At 40.2% G+C, this 22,009-nt stretch overlaps 1 long non-coding RNA gene across 2 annotated transcripts in view; it reads left to right on the forward strand.

The window, feature by feature from the left end:
- Nucleotides 1–1,167: 1,167 nt before the first annotated feature.
- The window catches only part of LOC112931808 (uncharacterized), a 39,475-nt gene continuing 18,633 nt past the window's right edge, over nt 1,168–22,009 (forward strand). Inside the window, exons 1-3 of one of the 2 annotated variants that reach the window (XR_003237367.2) lie at nt 1,168–1,296; nt 13,982–14,040; nt 16,511–19,827. This is a non-coding gene — a long non-coding RNA (uncharacterized lncRNA). Of the gene's footprint in view, nt 1,297–13,981; nt 14,041–16,510; nt 19,828–22,009 lie in introns of those variants that run through there. The other variant, XR_012000068.1, reaches the window with a different exon arrangement.

Genomic DNA, 22,009 nt, shown 5'->3' on the forward strand with positions numbered 1-22,009 from the left:
AACCTTTTATTTCCATGATTTTATCTCACCCTTTACCAAATGAGCAACCGCAAAAGAAGTGTCGAAAGGGTAGTAAAGTTTCCAAAGCTAAAAGAAAGAAAAAAGGGGGCATGTCTTCTCAGACTTCCACAAATGCTAATTACTCATAATGACAAGTCATTACCCAAATCCATTTCTGGAAAGTCACAAGGACTTGACAGGTCAAAGCAAAAATGTCATTTCAGGCTCCAGCAAGAAACTCTGCCAAATTAACCCTCAATATACTTATAAATGTGCTATCCTCTTTTTTCCAAGGAGGGAGAAACAAATATATAGGGAGGTTCAGTACCTTGGAGAGAGGAAACCAATTCAAGGCATAAAACTGGGAAGGTAAAAAGAGCTAAGTAGCTTATATCAAGGAAGTCCTGCAGCCCAACTTTAACTACAGGCACAACAATGGGCTTCTATAGGAGACAGGACTCACACAACAGATGGAAATGCAGCTATCTGGAATTTGGAAGTGGAGATATGGGAAGGTCAGAGCTCTTTGAATAAGGACAGGGAGAGGCTAAGACCCATCGCTACCTATAGCAATGGATCTTATAAACAAATGCTGGTTCCAATCAGATATCTATTAATAAATTTTTTTCATTATTTCATTTATGTATTCAAGCATATATTTGATCAATAGATATTTACTGAGAATCTACTTTTTTCAATCACTGTTCCAGGTTCTGTGTATACAGTGGTGAATAAGATGGATAGTGCCTGACCTCCTTGAATTTCCAGAAATAAGATCAACAGTAACTAAATAAACATACAAATAAGCAAATATAATCCAGGTTCACACTTTGTTGAGTATAATGAAGGGAACAAATCGGGCAGGATGAAGGGTTTGAACGGGACTATTTAATCTAATCAGCAGAGGGTAATGGATAAGAAGGCAGGGTCATCCCAGCAGATAGGAGCTATCAAGATCAAGAATAAGGAATAGTAGCATTCCAAGTGGAAGACACATTTTGTGTAAAGCCCCTGAGATGAAAACATAGAAACTTGAAAGAAGTGAGTGTGGTTGGAACCTAAGACAAGGGCGACAGTGGGGAGAGCAGAGCCTAGAGAGGTGGGAGGGAGCCTCTGAATCACAGGCCAACTGGGAACAGGAAAGAGGGAATAGGAGAAGGTAGGAGATTGCATGTTCCAAAATTCACAGGTAACAATAGGCCAAGACTGGCACAGAGAAGCAGATCCCAAGAACAAAAGAGGCCACCTGAGGACTGTAAATAACCTGAAGAAATCATGGAGAGCCTTATAATGGAGGTAAGGAATTTGGGATTTACCCTAAATTTAATGGGAGGGCACTGAAGCATTTTAGTTGAAGAGCAATATTATTTGACAGTTTTTTAAAGGTCAGAGTGGGTATATTGTGGTAAAAATGAAAGAGCAAAAACTATACAACAACATGGAGCATCTTAGGAAGATGATGAATTTTAAAAGCAACCTCAGAAGACTACGTATTGCAAGATGTCCTCTTTATAAAACTCAAAACAAGCAAAACTAAGAATATATTATTTGAGGATATAGATGGAATGAAAGACTACTTTTTGAAAGACTATTTTTTAAAGGGAGCTATAAATATGATATTTGGATAGGGATGACCTCTAGAAAGAAGAAAGAGGGTGGTGTAGGGGACACATAGCTAGTTACCAGGTTAGTGCTCTAATCCTTAAGTTGCATAGTTGGCTTTAAGTGTTTATTTTATTATGCTTTATCATATGTACTATCTAATATATCATATGTTATATTTAAGAGGAAAGTGGGCCATTCTTGCTCCTGCACGGAGAATGGATTTGAGGGAAGCATGACTTGAAGTTGTGAGACTAGTTAGTGCCTGTTTCAGTCCTCAGACACTTACTATCTTCCATTGCTCCAAAATTACAGGAGGTTTGAAAGTAGGTCCACAGCCTACCAGTCACAACTGCCCAGCACCTGGCACCACTTTGATGCATAATAGATAGTAAAATTTTCCTTAGTAAAATCATGAACAAGTACAAAGAGTGCCTAGATATATTGAAACTCAAGACAGACACCCAACAAGTATTGACCTATCAACTAAACTCTGTGGAAATTATATATTTAAAAATCACTTTCACATTCATTATTTGTTTTTATGCAACTACAGGAGATTTATACATCACATGAGAGGTAGCTGGGCATGGTAGCACATGTATCTTCCCAGCTACTTCAGGAGGCTGAGGCAGGACCATCGCTTGAACCCAGGAGTTCTGGACTGTAGTGCGCTATGCTGATTGGGTCCCCACACTAAATTCGGCATCCATATGGTGACCTCTCCGAAGCCAGGAACCACTACGTTACATAAGGAGGGGTATAAAAGCCCAGGTTGGAAAACAGCAAGTCAAAATTCCTATGCTGATCAAATGAGAGGTAAAGTGACTAGTCCAAATTCACACAGCGAGATGAGGGCTGAGCTCAGATCGGATCTCTTCTAAATTGGCATGTTCTTTCTAGATTTTGATGTCTCTCAAACACTAAACATAAACAATCACTTTCAAGGCCATCCCACCTCATTCCCAAACCATTCTATTTAAGCTCTGTTACATTTTGTCAAGTATCTTTCAAACCCTTAGAGTCACACACATACATATATATACTGTATACATATTCTCTATATAATTATCAGATTCTATTTGCCCATCCCATTTCATCACCTTATTGACCATGATATATAAGCTTTCCCCTCTTTTGCAAGCCATAAATTACTGGGGATGTTAGCGTGTTGAGGCACTACCACCTGTGATCCCATGCATCACCATAATTGATCCGGTTACTCCAGTGGCTAGGTGGGTCTCTCTTCTCTCCTCACTACTCTAGACTGAATGTTCTGTAAATGAATAAGATTTTCCTTATATGAGGAGACTGTTATTCAGACAAAATCATTCAAGACTAGCTATATACTGTCGCCAGAAAGTTCCTACAGTCTAAGCCCTGACACGAGGCATACAGTAGTTGATTAATAAATTTTCCTTTGCATTCCAAGACAGCAATTCCCAATTCACCTGATGCTAAGACATTTCATATCTTCCTACAAGGACTCTAGATCCCTTTCATAATCCTCTCAATTATAATCCAGGATACAGTGTAACATCAAGAATATCAGAAATTTATGACTGAGCAAGGGAGCAACTAAAATTTAGGATCTAGTCCTGGGTCCTGAAGCAGAATCACAGAAATCAGGATGTAGAAGGTTGAAGTGGGTGGATGTAAGGATTAAGTAGGATCAGAAGCTTGACACATCAAGTTAAATTACTAAATCCTGATAGAGGTCTGAAAAAGAAGCTTCAGGAAGAGATGGGAAATACCATATTCCAAAGTTCACATGCTGAAACCAACTAAGACTTAAAGAAAAAAGCCAACCCCTAAGGGAGAGGAATCTTTCTGACAACCTTAAACCCCCAGTGGGTTCCTTTTCACAAGAATAAAAATGATAATCTCTGCTAAGCATCGTGTGCCTGGTACCACTGTAAACTCTTTGCATGCACAGTCTCATTTAATCCACACAAAATAATTTGTCATTATTTCCCCCTTTTGCAGATGAAGAACCTGAAGGAGATTAAATGACTGGCCCAATGTCACACAGTTATTAGAAGAGGAAAAGAACTAGGAGAGGGGGAGAGAGAGAGACAGGGGTTAGGTGGATCAAATCTAGTTGGTGTCACTCATAAAACACCATTTTAGCAAACAATCAATACTACTTTCAGATAAATCTTTGCTTTCAATTCCCTCTCAGATTTCCTGACAACATACATACACACAATGGAATATTACTCAGCAATTAGAAACGACAAATACCCACCATTTGCTTCAACGTGGATGGAACTGAAGGGTATTATGCTGAGTGAAATAAGTCAGTCGGAGAAGGACAAACAGTGTATGTTCTCATTCATTTGGGGAATATGAATAATAGTGAAAGGGAATATAAAGGAAGGGAGAAGAAATGTTGGGAAATATCAGGAAGGGAGACAGAACATAAAGACTCCTAACTCGGGGAAACGAACTAGGGGTGGTGGAGGGGGAGGAGGGCGGGTGTTGGAGGGGAATGGGTGACGGGCACTGAGGTGGACACTTGACGGGATGAGCACTGGGTGTTTTTCTGTATGTTGGTAAATTGAACACCAATAAAAATTAATTAAAAAAAAACATACATACACACATTATAAAAATTAAAAGCAAATTTATATTCACTTGGCTTTGAATTGAGTTGAGCATTTTTTTTAATGCCTTTTGAGATGACTTGAGAGAACTGAGGATTGAGAACCACAGCTTTGGGCTTAAAAAGATCTCACAGATAGGGATGACAGGATGCTTCACTCTTGAGTTCCCCTTGGAGAATTCAGTGTCTCCATTACAACTCTGCATAGGGTTTCCAGCCCATTGTCATGCCTTGGAGTGATAAAGGGAAGAGAGTAGGGGCAAATTAGAAGATACACAAGGACAAGTCCGAGTGTTATAATTTGATTAAAAAAATCAAGACACCATAAAAATTCTATTTCTGAAGATTTATACTTCACTTAATGCTATGAAGACTTGAGGTGGCTAAAAAAAATCTACTTGTAAAGCAAATAGAATTATTGGATTGTGAAATTGAGAGCTATAAAATTTAAAACAATTTTATGTGAAACTTCAATTTTTCTTGTGTTTCAGAGTAAAAGGGTCAGATAGTATCAAGTCAATTTGACTCTCATAGTCTTGAGGATAGAAGCAACAAGAGGAGCACAAGGTTTCCTTTGCTGGGCAACAGAAAGGCTCCCATCAGTGGGAGGTAACTTAGGTTAAATGCCTGCCTTGGATTGGAGCCTGCACTTGATCCTGATTGTTGCTGTATAAGATTTGTCTCCTGGGTTTCTCCTTGTGTTTGCAGGATCTTTTCCTTGCTTTTCCCCTATGGAAAGTCTGCTATGAGTTCTATATCCACTACATCTTCTTGGTGAGCATGGCACCTGAACTTCACATTTAATTGTACCCTGTAAGATATTATTTTCCCACTCTCTCTTTCTCTCTCTCTCTCTCTCCGTCTCTCCTTTGTGTTAAGTTTCTTTTTCCAGTTGAAGAATAAGCTCTTTTAGTGCAAGAACACTCTCTGATGCTTCTCTTGTTTTCCCCAGTCTCAAGTGAGTGGCAGCTTAGTTCAGTGATTAAGATTTGAGTTTAAATTCTGAATCTGTGTGATATCGAATAGGTTACTTACTCTTTCCTTCTTCTGTAAAATAGGGATTAAGTGGGCATAAATTGTTCAACGCAGTGCTTAGCATATATTCATTACCCAGTAAGATTTATTTATGATCATTATTCTTTATTGATTGGGAGAAATGGCTTCAGGCCCTGATACACAGCTGAGGCCTTCTTAAGAATGATCTCTGAGTTCTTAGATGCCATTCCTCCCTTTTCAAGATTAGGAACTGAGCCCGCCTTTCACAATAATTAGGAACCCCCACTACCCCCACCACTACAGTGCCTCTCCATCTGATTTGAGTGTCTATTATCATTTCATTGAGATGCCACTTAGACAAAGCCTTAAAATATGGAGCTGCAGAGGGGGGTCTGGGTGTAGTCTAGGGTAGAGTCCTGCTCCATTAACATTCAATCCACAATAGAGACCATTATCTTGGCAGCAAAATACCCCAGCAGTAGTGATGTGAGGAAATGGGGGTGGGTTACCAAAGCAACAGAGAGACGTGAGCTGCACTGTTTCTATGGCAACAGAGAGCAGGCATGAGCACTTTCCTAGTTGGAATGATGGTTAGTTAGACTCTCGCCAACAGTATGGGTGACTTATCAGATGAATTGCATTGCAAAGGGTGGATTAGTAAAAGGTTTCTCTTAGAATTTTGGCCAGAATGAAGCCGATAGAAACCCTAACCCTTCAAGTGGAGCCCAGATGGCTCTTGCGGAGTCAGTGTTCTCTCCTTGGCTACTGACCAATTAATTACCTCCCAAATATCATCAATTCTTATTTATGACCTGCAATTTCTATGCATGGCTTTCTTGAATAAAATCCATTTATGGAAATCCGACTCATCAGGCACATAAATTAAATAGTAGACAACTAAGTGCCCAAGCAATTTTCCCTTTTTCCCCTCAATTTTAATTTATCAAAGAAATTCACTTACATCATTTAAAAGTAATTAGTGTTTAAAAGCATGTGAAAAAATAGCACTCCCCACATGTATAATACCTCCTCCCTCACCCCAGTTTATAGAGGCAACCACTTTTAACAATTTTAGCTACACATCCTTTATTTACTCCTTATTTACCTTAGTATTTCCAAATATTTCCATACTGAATATAATTTCCTATTAAAGTAAGCTCTCTCACACCCTATGTCTCTTCAATTCAACCTCCAATATGATTATATCACAACTTTTGGGTTAATCCATATGAAGTGTTTTCAACCCCAAGGACACACTGGCTCACAGCCAGTCAGTTAGGTAACCACATGACACTTGGGTAAGGGGTTGGAGGTTTCCCCATTTGAGGTGTGGCCCTCCACCCAACCCCCTGGGTCTGGTCTGGCCCATCTGCCCTCCTCTGGACCCATTGTGCCTGTAGCTGGAGGCTCTCTGTTCAATTTCTTTAGGGAATTACCTCCTGTTTCTTGGCAGTAGGAGGGGAGGTCTGGGGGATCTGCCTATCCTTTACAGACTTTTATGTAATTCCTTATTTGTAGCTGCTGCTTTTTGGTCACTTTTAGCAATAGGCTGGTGCCTTAGGTTCCTGCACCTTTCTTCAGGCACTTGGACTTCACCTTCCTCCTACACCTCTGCTTATACAATGGAGGTTCTGAGTTACAGGTATCTTTTGCTGTTGTCCAAATTGCAGCTGTGTTTCTAGTTCTTGTTTCCTTGTTGTTTTGGGTTGATTATAATAGAAGAGGCCAGAAACACCTTTTTGCCATCAGAAATCTTGAAGTTTTGTTGAGGCACTGGCTGCCTAGAAGGTGGTACTCATTGGAGTGATTTGGAGATGGGTCTAGATATCTGAAATACCTCTAAATCTTACAGTACCACTGTTTTAAATGTATGACTATCTAAACCCATCCACAGAATGATTTTGTTTGAAAAAAATTTGTTTTTAAAAAAAAGTTTTCTGTTCTGGTATATTGTAATCAAGGCGAGGCAATTTAACTTTTTGACTGATTGAGGCTCTATCCTAAGAAAACAATTTAAGACAAGCACTAAATGAAATTGATTATTGCTGTCTTAACTATAATTGTGAAAGATGGAAATTACCTAAATGTCCAATGAGAAGAAGACTGAGATATGTGACTGCAATGGAATAATACATACAACATGGAAAATATGCCATTGTGTCAAGAAGTTGACTTTTTGTTCTGATTACAAGTGTGCAAAATATCCATTATAATCTCTTTGCATTATAAATTCCCCATCCATGAAATGGGATAGTAGTTACCTCATAGAGGTTTAGTGGGGATGGAAGGAAAGAATGCCTTGCAAGTCTGAGCTCATGCCTGAGACCCAGTAAACACGTGATAAATGCTATCTACTGCTGCTGTGACTCTTGTTCTGAAATATGATGGCCTACGTGTAAAAGTTGTGGATTTTGTGTTCAATTTCCGTGTTTCTTTTTTCTAGTATTGTCAAAAAATCAAGACACACAAAAATTACCTCCGTATCAATATAGAAACATTTATATTATAATAAAATTGTTGTGAGCAGAGATCCTCTAGCTAAAGAAGTGTGCTATGGGACCAACAACATCAGGGTCACCTATAAAGTTGTTCCAATGCAAAGTCTCAGTCCCCACCCTAAACCTTCTGGATGAGAAACTTTAGGGTGGAGCTCAGCAATCTGTTTTAACAGATTGTTATGGGGGACTCTGATGCATGTTAGGTGGTTCTCAACATTGGCTGCATGCTAGAATCACTTTAGAAACTTTAAAAAGGAATGCCTGGCCTCACCCAGATCAATTAAATCAGATGCTCCACGGATGGTGTTCAGGCATTGGTAATTTTTAAAAGCTACCAGGTGATTCTGATGTGCAGCCAAGACTGCAAACCACAGCTTTAAAGAGATTACTATACAGACAGGCCAAGTTAGATGGGAGGGGCAGGTAGTTGGACTCAAAACATTTAAAAATTATTCCATCATCCTTTGGTTCCACAGGACCCTACTATGCCTATTCTTTTTTTTTTTAATGCCTATTCTTAATGGATTATAAATCCAGAGAGACTGGGATGATTAAGAAGGCTCTTCCAGGCTTTCCAGACATATTGATAGATCTTGGAGATGAAGTAGAAATAGAGGGGCAGCCCAGGTGGCTCAGCAGTTTAGTGCCACCTTCAGCCCAGGGCATGATCCTGGAGTCCGGGATTGAGTCCCATGTCAGCTGTCTCTCATGAATAAATAATAAATAAAATCTTTTAAAAAAAGCCTTTGTTACCTTTAAAAAAAATAGAAATGAGGAAGGTTTGATGTGGAAATGTGAACCAGTAGATGATTCCCTTTACCTTTGAGAAAACTACCTCTAAGATGAAGTGAGATCTAGGCGCACTGGTCTCAAGGAAAACTTGACATTTTCTTAGTTGCCCCATATTTCCTGAGTTTTCCACCCAAACTTCTCCTTTGAGATTCAAGCTGTGTCCCATCAGTCAAACACCCTCCAGGAATGAATTCCAATTCTTGGCTAATTTTCTCGGTTTAATCTTGGAGATTTGCTGATAAATTTCTATCAAGAAATTACAAAGAAATAAACACCCCTGGTTATATTTTATTTTCCCTTTATTCCAATTTTCTCACTTGTTTGCTTTTATCCCGTTGAGTCTTTCATATTTTTATAATTCTCCTCAATTTTTTTGAATTTGGTGAAGTAAAATAAACAAAATCTAAAAAAGCCAATCAATCATATTCTACATTTGCTTTTTTACTGAATCCTTCATTTAGCCAACTGGTAAGCATTTATTCCATGCATTTTAAGAAATTTCTATTGAGAACCTCTAGGTGCACTGTGAAAGCTGCCAAAGAAACAGAAGTTATAACACCTTTCCTTTCTTTAAGAAATTTACTTACTATTGTTATTGGATGAAAAGAGAAACACCTGAAATAAATAAGGAAAGTATTGACAAATTACTGAGCTAAATACAATCCCATGTGAGAAAATGAACATGTATTGAGTGCTTAATACAAATCAGGCATTGGGCTATGTGTCCCAAGCGCAACCCTAGGAGGTGGCAATAAGGGCAGTCCAGCCTCCTGGGTCAGAGTATGAGCTCCAGAGTCTGCCAAAGCAATTTACTCAACAATTCTGTGCTTCCCGGGTAAAATGGGGATAGTAATAATCCTACCTCAATAGGTTGTCATGAGTTTCAAATTCATGCAAAGCACATAGGACAGTGTTCGATGAATGGGAGTCTTTATTAACACATTTCAGTGTCTGGTACATAGAAGCTATTTTTCATGATAGGATAGTACTTTAATTCCACTTTAAAGATGATAAACCTGAAGTTTAATAAAAAGAAAAAAAACTGAGGGTGAGATATCTTGTTATCATCACATAGCTAGACAAGAAAACCTGTGTGCTTGTAAAATCAAGGGCTGACATATTTGCCATAGATCCCAAGCAATTTACTATTCTGTTCTCATTATAAAAATACTTAACAAAGTCAAAATCAAACTCTATGTGGTCAGTTTTGTTTACTCTTACCATGTACCATTGAAGAAGCCCCGGTGGTTGCAGACTGATACTAAAGACACTATAAAAACCTTCATGATAAAGTGCAGAGACCACAGCATCCCCCAGCCCCAAGCCAGGCTTTGAGTAAGTTGTCCCCTTTCCCTCTCTATCTCTATCTGGAATCTAAGGTCCCATGGGGGCTTATCTGGTTTAACTCTTAAATGATATGAGTTTCTTCTGGATTTTCATTAGTCATTTACTCATTTGAAAATATGTATTGAGCAATTACTATGTGTATGGTCACTGTGCTGGGTACTGCAACATAATGAGTGAACAAAAATACAGTCCTTGCCTTCAAGGAATAGAACAAAGTAATCAAAGAATCCTACAAATCCATTTGGTAAGTACTGTGACTAAGAGGCATGAGCTGCTCTGAGACTTAACCTGTCTGGGAGGTAAGGAAAAGCATTTCTTGAGGGAGTGATAATCCAGCAGAGATCTGAACAAGAGTAAAAGTTATCTAAAATTAGGGAAGGGGTGCAGAATGCAGGGCAAACAGCATATACAAAAGCCTGACATGATGGCCACATACACAGGCAAAGGGAAGACAATGCAGGAGGTGTGGGTGGAGAAGAGTTGGACCGGAATGACCTTATGGACATATTTAGGGTTTAAGTTCTTGTCTTACAATCAATTGTGAATCTCTGAAACTTTTTAAGCAGAAGGTAACATGATTTATGGTTTTTTTTTTTTTTTCATGATTTATGTTTTGGAAAGCTTACAATATGAAAGTCACATTGGGGCCATGCGCAGTGTAGACCAGTAGACTAGAAAGATGATGCGGAACAGGATGATGGTGGTGAGGTGCAAACAAGAGCACCAATGTGAGATATTCAAATGATAGAATTGTGGTGATTAATGATAGAGTAGATAGGAAAGAATGGGAAAAAGGAAGATACTTTGTTTTTTTGTTTGAAGATTGGTGGATGGAGCCACCATTAATGATGATGGGAATCTTGGAAGAAGACAAGTTTCTAAGGGGGAAATACTGGTTCAGGTTTTAACAGGCCAAGTCTGAGGAGCCCTTAGCACACCCACATGGAGGTGTCAGGAAGGCAGTTAGGCATGTGGGTCTGAGATTCACAGGATTGGTTTAAGCTCTTTCAACTTGAGTTTGTGAGTCATAGGAGATAATTATTAAAGTCATGGGCAAAGACAAAACTTATAAGAAGAAATTAAAGAATGAGGGGGCTTCCTTAATATTTAACGAGTCAAGAGAAACTTGTAAAAAGACAGACATATGTTCACAGTGATAGGAATAAATTCAAGATAAGAAGGGAGTATCTTAAGGATTATTTCACAATGTGGAGGTCATCAAGGCCTTAACCTGAACTTTGCAGTGGAGTGATACCAAGAGCAATAGAAATGGGATCTGTTGTCATCAGCGATTTTCATGGATGTGAATGCCAGAAACCCTACGTTGCAATCCCTGCCAAACACTAATAACCTTGGTCTTGGTATTTGAGTCCAAGCCAAGCTGTTTGAAAGAAAACTGGTCTCATACAACCTATTTCTAGCATTCCAATCCAGCAGAAGAGGAAAAAAGACAGAAGAATTTGAATTTGCTGATAATCTTTGAACTAAAGGTCAAGACAAGAAAGGGAGTAATTATCTGTAGCTGAAATCAAATCTCTCAACCAAAGGTGGTGAATTCCCAGGTGGATACAATGTGCACACCTAATGAAGAGTCCATCTGTTACAAGATGAATTGTGGCAAAGCTCTGGGAGCATCACAGCATCCTATGACAAGACCACTTTGTCCCTTCAAGCATGTTATAAAGACTTGGGAAAAGCTTCATTTTGCACCTGACATTAAAGAACCATTAAAAGATTGTGAATACAATCTCAAAGCCAGGCAATTCTGAGGATGGCAGGAGTCATGAACCCATCCTATTACTCTTAGAAGGACAGGAAACATTAAAAAAAAAAAAAAAGAACAAAGTTCTGTTTAAAGAACAGAGAAGCCTAGGAATAAAAGAGGAAAAATGTGAGCGCATGTGGAATCACAGCTTAAAATAGCACATAGTGTGCCTGGTGTCCTGTGAAGGAGCAACAGCCGTGAGAGCATCTGTGATCAAACATGCTGTCACATGGTTGTTAGGCTTGAGCTCTCCTTCCAAAATTCTGGGTGCTGACAATTACCACTCTACTACAGTGTGCAGGGGGCTCTCTATCAGCCATGCTCCCTTCCTAATGTGCTCTAAAGCTCTACAGTTCACACCCAATTCACTCACTGATTAAGCCCAAGAATACCTCTCCCCTTTAGATCCATCATCACCCATCATGGAGGAAGAACAGAGGTCCAATGGTGGTGGTGAGAGAGAGCTAAGATTTGTTGCTCCTCAATCATGAAGAATGGCACAATGGCTGCCATTTATTGTTTAATATTACTGCGGACCAGAGACCATGAAGAGTACTTTATACAGGTTATCTCTCCTATTCTCACATGAACTCTGAATATTAAGCACTATTCACCTCCATGCTAAAGATAAGTAAACTGAGTCCAGAAAAGATTAAGTAATTGTCCATGTTTGGCTCCAATGGACCTCCTTGGACTTCACCCCAGATTCTTATCTGGTTGTGTATACAGCATGTAACATCAGAAGGAGGCATTAGGAAGTAAACCCAGTGGAGGAGATAGCTATTACTGTCTGTTAATCCAGCACCTGTGATCCCTTTTGGGATATCGCCTCTCCCCAGTTGGGATGGAAACCTACGTAGCTACCCTCCACTGTAGAAGCCATAGGAGTCCTCAGAAGCTTCTTCTGCCAGACCTCTCCTCTACTCCCTGGAGGGGTTTGGCTCATGACCTAAGCTTGGCCAACCAGGGTCTCTCTCCTGGGACATTGACTCCTAAGCTGAGGAGCAAGGACAGAATCGGTCATAGAGTTTATTCATTTTAGCAAAGGAACTCAAGAGAGACTTCTGAGAACTTCTTTCCTATTCCAAACTGGATTCCTTAACCCCTCCTTATTCAATAAATTCTCTACTCCTTGCAACCAGTTTCTGTTGCTTACAGTCAAAGGACCCTAACCAGAAAAACTTAGCATATAAAAGAGTTCTAATATTTTATAAAACAAAAAGGAGAAAGAATTTGGCACATCATTTCAAAGAACATATTAAGGGAACATGGGGGCATATGGGCCTTTGGTGGGAGGTGCCTGCTATAACCAATAAAACATGGCAGAAGTGATGCTATGTCAATTCTGGGCACTGCCCTTAAGTGGCCTGGAATCTTCCATTTTTTGCCCTTTGGAACACATATTCATGAGATACTCCCTGTTGGAATCAAGCCACCACGCTATGAAAAGCGAATTCACATGGCGAGGCCATGTGACAAGGTCCAGTCAACAGTCCCATTGGAGCTCTCAGCTGCCAGCCAGCAACAACTACCAGGCACAGAGTGTACCATCTTGCATATCTAGCCCAGCGAAGCTTTCAGATGTGACCACAGCCCTAGTCTCTATCTGATCGCAACCATATGAAGAACCCTAAGTGACATTCACCTAGTCAACCTGCAGAAGTGTGGGCAATAATAATAAATTGTTATTTTAAGCTACTAAGTTTTGGGTTGGTTTGTTATGCAGCAACAGATAATCAGAACAGAATGCTTAGAATTAGGATTGCTGGTTGGAAGGAAAGGTGCTCTTATGATTTTGATAGATATTGGCAAATCTCCTCCCTGAAGGCTGTACCAGTTAACATAACCACCAGAGGTAGATGATAATAAAGATGGGATTCTGTAGCCAACCTCCTTATATTTTTCATAGCTTTAAGAAATCAAGAGCACTCATGTATCACCTACTAGCACTCATTATTTCAAAATTCTTGTCAAGAAAAATGAATGGAAGAAAAGATATTTGAAAAGAAGGGCAGGCTGTTCCAAATCCCTTTTAACACCTTGCAGTATATTTTTGGTCCATCACTCAATTTACTTTGGGTCCTGACAGTAAATCATGCTATCATTTGTGAGTAGGGTAACTAAGCAGTGGCTTTTAATTAAATTTTATTTGATATGACAAATGCTTCAATACTATTCTGTGTAAAGCACTGAGGGACCATAGAGATGGCTGAGATAAGAATGGAGCAGAGTCTATAGTGCTTCATATAAATAAATCAGACCTGCTTTCTCCTTTCTGCAAAATTATAAGCCCAACATTGACTCTGCACCTTGATCCTAAAGCTAGGTTGTTCCTGTGTGTGGGTTTCCTTATTTACCAGCTTTTGTCTATTCCAGGAGACTGCCTCCATTCCTGTTAGCTTCAATTCCTACTGCTTTATGCCATGATGACTGCAGTAAGTAGGGTTTTTCCTTTTCCTTCTTTACATCTCAATACATGTCCAAGATGGTTCCATTATCATAGTGTGTGTGTGTGTGTGTGTGTGAGAGAGAGAGAGAGAGAGAGAGAGAGAGAGAGAGAGAGAGATTTCTGGATGCTCAGATTCCTGGAGCTCTAAAAGGACTCTGGAGCTTGAAATAGTTAAGATAAGGAAGAGGGTGAAGTCAGTGGGGGGAATGAAGAGAAGAGAGCTGGTCCCCATAGTAGAGAGCAGACAGTTCCTCATCCCAGACCAAATGACTCGGACAATGAAGGAGAGAAGTCTGTCTTATACATAATAATTAAAGAATGTTATAGGATCTGGATTATGACAAAGACTCTCTCCTTGACCAAATTTTAGACAGGCTCCTCTGAGCCCTCTTTTCCATGAGAACTCCACCGTGGCTGCTGTTTTGTCTTTGGCCTGCTTAGACCTGTCTAAACAAAGAATTCTGCTCAGTCATCCCTGACCTCTGATATCCAATCAATCTTTCATCCTCCACCTTTGATGCCTGCTTTTAGCAAGAATCCTCTGAGGTCAGGTTAGTAAGAATCCTCATCCCTTGATGTCTCCTCTTATTAATTTTCCATCCAATGACCTCCTCACCCTACTCCTTGGCTACAAACTCCCACTTGTCCTTGCACTATTTGGAGCTGAGCCTAATCTCTCACCACTATTGCAATACTCCTATTGCAATAAGTCCTGCAAATGTCTTCCTTACCATTTTAACAAGTGTCAGAATAATTTTTTCTTTAGCTACACATCAAGAGTGTGGAAGGTCCTTTGCCCCCTTGTACACCTGGCAAAGTTTCATTTATTCTTAAGTTCAATGTCACCTTGTTTTCCATTTTCCCCCACGTCCCCCTACAGAGGACCCCACACCTCCCCTAACAGAATGAAAGATTCCTGTGGTTTTAACATGTGTCACATGGCATTATGGTTGATTTTTTTTTACTTGTCTGTCTCCTCTGCTGTAAGCACCTAGAGGGAAAACTGTGTCTCTAAGTCTTTGTGTTCCCAGAGCTCAGTGCAGGCATGGCATAGAGAGGAAGACCATTTCAAGACTGTTAACTAAATTGCTTCACTATAGAGTCAAGTCCTGAAGCTTTGCTATGAGCTGAATGTTTGCATCCCCGTTAATTTATATATTGAAACCTAATCCCCAGTACAATGGCATTTGCAGGAGGGACCACAGGGGGACAATTAAGTCATAAGGGTGGAGCCCTCATGAAGGAGATTAATGCCTTTATAAAAAGAGGCACAAAAGAAATGACCTCTCTATTTTGAGGACACAACAAGAAGGCAGTCATCTTGCAAACCAGAAAGAGAGTTCTCACCAGGAACCAATTGGCTGATCATGGACTTCCTAGTCTTCAGAATTGCAAGGAATGAATTTCTGTTGTTTAAACCACGTAGTCTATGGGTTTTCTATTATAGTAGCCTGAATTAATACAGGATCAAAGCACAAGGAGAATTTTCTGGACTGGGGGCAGCACAAGTAGGGTTCAAGGAGGATGGAAAATGCTCAGTTAAGCAGAGAGCAGTCAGGAGGACATCACTGAAGCAGGAGCAGCATAATCAAATGGGAGACAGTAAAATAGCCATCATGTGGGGAAAATGGTATAATTTGGTATCTAGAAACAGCAACCCCCTCAAAGTTTCAGCAGTTCACTATATATAAATTATAACTCAATCAAAAATTAAGCTTATTATAATCTTATCTCCTGATATACAAGTAGAAGGAACATGGCTGGTTGTCAAGGTGGACAACAATAAAGACCTGGAATACTGGAAAGATCACAGACAAAATACATCTTATCTCTCCATACCTAACTTCCCTTGGATCAGCTTTATTCATTCCACTTGCACATGATCCAGCCTGGCCATCCCCAAATCGCACCCCACAGTCCCCTCGCCAAGTCCATGAGACCTTCCAGTCTAGCTCTACAACAAACTAGAATATCTATGAGAGTCCCCAAACCTTCTCCAGGTCCAGTCAGGTGTGGAATGGGAAGGCAGACATCTAGGGTTTCAGGGATCTGCTCCTATGGTAGAAGAAGGGCAGTTTTTGGAAAGAAGGCCTAGGTAAGAGAGAAACTCCACATGTATGTCAATTATAGACCACACTAAGGAGATCAGCTGGATCAGAATAGAGGCTTTGTGTTGAAAGAAATTGGGGATGGGGTTGGATCACAGAAGTTGACCGGCAAAAGGCCCAGAGGGTTATGTACAGTATCTTTTAGGCAAAGGCAAGTCTATGCAGTAGAAATACTTTAATATTGGGATCCAGGTTCCTTGGGGCAGGGTGGGTGTGTATCCTAGAATGTCTTCCCCAGGAAGAGGACCAGGGAGAGCCTAAGCAATCCAGGGTTCAGTTGCAGAACCCTGTTCTATGCAAAGAAGAGCTGTTGTGAGCAGTTTAATGACTTGTCTCCTCTCATTATAGAGGCTGCCTTTCTTCACCAGCCAGAGAAGCAGAGACCTCTACATCTCCTAACTGCAGTGGCAGGCGCACATCGAGATGTGGGACCTCCAGATGGGGCTGTGACAACCGGCTTAATTGCCATTTTGAGAAGTGGAACAGATCTGTCTCATCTTGAAGGCCCCATGCTGGGAGGTGGACTGTGTGCCCCAGCTGCCTCTCTTGGCAGTGGAGTATTAAAGCAACACCCAGGGGAGAGCATGAAGATGGTGTAGGCAGCTGGCAAAGGTAAGTGCTTAGCAGTCACACCAATCTTAGAGTACCTTTGTATAGGTTACGACTCTTCTGGTTATAATTACTGATCCTCCTCAGAGCTGGCATTGGCCAAAAGGAGAAATAATAAGAATATAGAAGTGTTTAATAGAACCCATTGGGTTTCAGGGACAGCATAGACTCAGGGACTGGAGCCTGTAGGGAGCTCAGGGGGCCCCATTTCTACTTTTTTGGCATGTCTATTTCATTCTTTTTCACCCAACAGAATAGCTAACTCCCTTTTCCTGTCCACAAGGCAGAACAGCAGTTACCAACAGCTCCTGAATTCACCTGGCTTACTTTCAACAGAGCAATCAACTGAACTTGCCATGTCTCAGTTTCAATCTGTTTATTGGGGAGGATCCGACTGGCCAGCTGGTATGGCCATCCTGGATCAATTACCGACTATAGGCTGAGGAGAGTGGCTATGCTACATGAACATGACTTCTGTCTCTGAAAAAAAGAAGCTGGGGGTGGGTGGGTGAGGAGGAAACTGTTACCAGAGAAAGGGTAATTATATGGCAAACTAGGAAACATCCCAAGGCTGTCCACTGGGGCCTCACTATGTGGAGACCTAACATACAAAATTCCATTTGTTAATGTCATCCAATGATTATTCTGTTTCCCATGCTTCAGCCACTACAAACAATCCCAAAAATTCTTATCATCTCTAGTACCACTTTTTTTTTCCTGTTATCTACATCATTTTAAAAAAATCAACTCATTTATTTTATTTACTTAAGTAAATTTTGGCTTGGCCTAAGCAAGAATAGTCGTAAAAACTAGGTTTGGTGCGTTTTAAAAATATTTTTTCTCACATACATTATAATAAGTGCATACCACTAAAATAAAAAGGGTTTGTCCATAAAAACCTTAAAGTGATTTCACATACCCACAATGATAAGAGAACTGCACTCTGGGACTGGTGCCCTCAGAAGTTCCCAGGAAAAAGGATAGCAGAGGATGGTGATTCTTGGAGCCAGTCAGACCTGAATTCAAACTCTAGGCTTTCTAATCAATTCAATCTTTGGCTAATCACAGACTTTGCAAGCCTCAGCTTTTGCATTTAAAAATTCCTTTCAATTGATTTATAATTGACATATAACATTCTGTAAGTCTAAGGTGTACAATGTGCTACTGTCTCTATCATATCACATGATTATAATTTCTTTTAACAAGATAAAAAAAATTCTAGGCTCTTAGCAACTTTGAAGTACAACAGATAAATGGATAAAGAATATGCAGTGTACATATACAATGGAATATTATTCAGCTCTGAATAATCTTGCCATTTTCGAAAACATGGGTGGAACTTGAGGGCCTTATTCGGACATAAGTCAGATAGAGGGAGACAAGTATTTATATCACCAGCACCTGAGTACTGCAGTTCATTAATCCTTTAAAGGATGCTGTCCTGTGTCCTTGGTTTTGCTGGAGATCATATCTCAGGGTCAGGAGATCAAGCCCACATCAGGCTCTGCACTCAGCACAGAGTCTGCTTGAGCTTCTCTCTCGCTCTTTCCCTCTGCCCTGCCTGCTTGTTCTCTCTCTTATTTTCTAAAGAAATAAATAAATCTTAACAACAACAACAAGCCAAACTCATAGAATCAGAGAGAAGAATGATGGTTACCAGGGGTGGGTATTGAGGATTGGGGGAGGTTGTTGTTTAAGGGTGCAAACTTGTGAACAGAAGATGTACATGTTCTAGAGATCTAATGCAGAATGATTATAGATTTTTGTATTTGTAAAGCAGGGATAAACAATGTCCACCTCAAAGGGGTGCTATAAGGCTGAATGGGAGTGAAGTTTAGGAAGTGCTGGGCACTCTGTGCATGCCGCAGGAGCTCAAACCCACTGGTGCTTTCAAGGGTATGCATGGCTTCTGAAAGACCATCCTAGCTGGCTCATCGTGGCACCACCTTGTGTATAAACCTCAGGAATCATCTCTCATTACTCAAAGTGAACCAGGCTCCTGGATGAAATTCTTCCAAAAGAATACAGGAATGGTAACCCATTTAGTGGCTAAAATGCTGGAAGTTGGCAGGGCTGGATTTAAATACCAGTTCTGCCATTTAGTAGCTGGGTGACCTTGGAAAAGTGGCTTAACTTCTCTGAGTTCCTGTTTCTTTGTCTATAAAAATGATTACTTTTATGCCTACTTCCAAAAGGTTTTTGTAAGGATCAAAGGAGAACGAGCAAGCCCTTGACAGCCTTTCATCTGCCTTTATTCTATACCAGTGGTGTAACCACAGCAGTCACCTGCCATTAGCTACCTTGACTGTGACATTCCTATACATGCCTTGACAAGAGTCACTATTTTAGGGACAAGACAAGCTGAGCTGTCTGCTGGAGAGGGACTCCGTGGGAAAACAGGCCTGACCATCAGCTTCATGAGTTCTGACAGTAATGTGTCTAGCAATGAAAACAGTCATCATTTTCCACAGCAAAAAAAAAAAAAAGGAAGGAAAAAAAGCATCTTCCAAACCTTTGTAAATGAGAAATAATTCATGCATGAAGAAAGTCATTCCAGGGAGATATTATTAAAATTCTACCCTTTCTTGCTATTAGAAGAAAAAAATAGGCAGAAAGAACTAGGGGAAGGGGGGCGGGAACTAGAACTAGGGAACTAGGGGAAGGGGGAGGGGGGGCTTCTCCCACATCTGCAACTTCAAAATAAATATAAAATAGTTTCTCTTTAAATTTTGAGATGTCTCTTCTCACTTGGGACCAGGTAGGAAGGGAAAGAGTTGGGAAGCCTCTGATGTACTATGGGGACCTTTAAAAATTTTTTATTCTTCTTTATAAAGCCCCAGGGGAGGTGGGATTCTTTTTCTGTTCAGATGCAAAGTTACCCCTCAGGGGTTTGCCTTGGGGTAGGGCATAAGAGAATGCAACAGAGGGGGATCCCTGGGTGGCTCAGCAGTTTGGCACCTGCCTTTGGCCCAGGGTGTGATCCTGGAGTCCCAGGTCGGGCTTTCTGCAAGGAGCCTGCTTCTCCTCTGTATCTGTCTCCGTCTCTGTGTGTGTGTGTGTGTGTCTCTCATGAATAAATTTAAAAAAAAAAAAAGAAAAGAAAGAAAGAAAGAAAGAGAAAAAGAAAGAAAGAAATAAAGAAAGAAAGAAGAAAGAAAGAAAGAAAGAAAGAAGAAAGAAAGAAAGAAAGAAAGAAAGAAAGAAAGAAAGAAAGAAAGAAAGAAAGAAAGAAAGAAAGAAAGAAAGAAAGAGAGAAAGAGAAAGAAAGAAAATGCAACAGGAAGGGGTCATTGAGGGAGAGCTTTAAAGAATTTGGGATGGGACCCCACATTTCAGTCAGGTCTGCAAATGTTAATGCTGACAGGGCTAGGCAGGTGATCTAGATAAATGAGTGAAGATCATGACCAACTGGAGAGTCCCTCCTCCATCTAAAAGGAGACAGCTGCTGTTCAATGCAGCCAACTCCTTATGCTGGAAAATGGGGCCCAAATTGCCAGATCTTCCAGTCTTTCCAGAACAGCCAAAAATCTGGATTTTTATTTTCAATTTCTTTTTAGCTCACAATTTAAATATTTTTTAAAATACTAAATCAGAAAAAAAGTCCACACATTTGTGGGTCACATTTGACCCAGGGGAAATTTATTTGCGATTTCTGATTTAAACATTTTTTTCCTTGGCCTACCTTCTTGTTCACTGGTGTTTCTAGACTGTTTTGCTAGTGAAGGGTCACAGGGTGTCTTTGGAGAAGCCCTATCTTGTGACCAACATGCACAGCTTTGAAGGATGCCTGCCCTGTGTCATTAACGTGGGAAAATTTGCATCCACACCTGTCTACCAATCCTCTCCAGAACATTTGTTCCTTAAACTACTCGATTTTTTTGAGGAGGAATATTTTTCAATCTCAGATGTGTTTTCAGCCAGGATGTTCTCTTTGACAACGGCATAATCTACTGTGACATTGTCTGTTTGCTTGACAAATGATAAGACAGGGACTTGACAATCAGGACAGATTTCCAGCCACAGGCCAGTCCTATTGCTACCTGCAGGTTCTCTGGGGCCCTGAGGTGTGCTGGCCACCCTTTCCTGCCCCTCATGGGTTGCTTGATACACATATCTGCCAAAATGAAGCCTCTTGGCTTTTTGTCATAAATACTAGAGCTATATTTTTCTGTTTTAGTCATTTAAACATGGAATCTTGAGAGGGCTTCAGCCTCCCCAGAGTGTGATGTGTTTTGACATCCATATTTAGGGCTGACGTTAGAAGGCTCCTGGAGGAATAGCCCTGATGTGATATCCCTTCTGAATGGAAGGTACATGATGTGCAAACTGCTTCCTGGCTCAGCTTTACACAAGGGGCATTCCACTGAGTGTGAGACCCAGGCATTACACAGAATATAAGCTATTTGAGGGCCATAGATGCCCTCATAGCAGTAAAAAAGAGTAAGAATGCTTATTCTTGGGGTCCTTCCTAGCATTAACTGAGAAAATCTACATCATAAGGTTTTACAAAAGTAAATCAAACAATAGCTCCATTCAGTTTCTTATCTAGAGAAGTGTATCCCCAAATCATTAGACAAAAGGGGAGAGAAGAATAATATTGATAGTAGTTTAAACTCTAAACATTTTAGACTTAAATACTCTAAGCTTTACATAAATATATTTCATAAAATCAGAATATCTTGGACTTATCCAACACTCTTCTTCATTAGGAAGTTTTTATGGTCTTGTTTCACTTGTTTTCACATAACAATAGCTAAGCATATGCCCTGGGGTATGTCACTTACCTTCTCCAGGTTTCAGTTTACTTATCCATGAGATGGGGTAATTTAATGCTCCAAAGCACGGGATTGGCCAAAGGAAAACTGTGGTAAACTATGAGAAAGCACTTTGTAGAATCTGGAAAGCAATATACACAATGAAGGAACTGGTCAGTTTGATCCCTTTAGTCCATTTGAGAGCCCCAGCAGTAAACTTAGCTTTTATATTCCAGGCACCAAGCTAGGAGTGTTGGCATACTTTCTCATTTAAACACCACAAAATCTCTGTTACGTAGATATATTTTTCTTGTTTTACAGCCAGAAGCTGTGCCAGTAAGATGGTTAGTTGAAAAAAAAAAAAACCCCACCAAAACAAAAAACAAATAGATTGACTTTCTTGGACAAAAAGGGAATTTAATGAAAGAATATTGGAGATTCAACCTCTTACGTGGTTGGTGTGATTCCAGCCCTGCTCATCAGG

This window comes from Vulpes vulpes, chromosome 2, assembly GCF_048418805.1.
Source record: "Vulpes vulpes isolate BD-2025 chromosome 2, VulVul3, whole genome shotgun sequence".
In the NCBI taxonomy this organism is placed as follows: Eukaryota; Metazoa; Chordata; class Mammalia; order Carnivora; family Canidae; genus Vulpes; species Vulpes vulpes.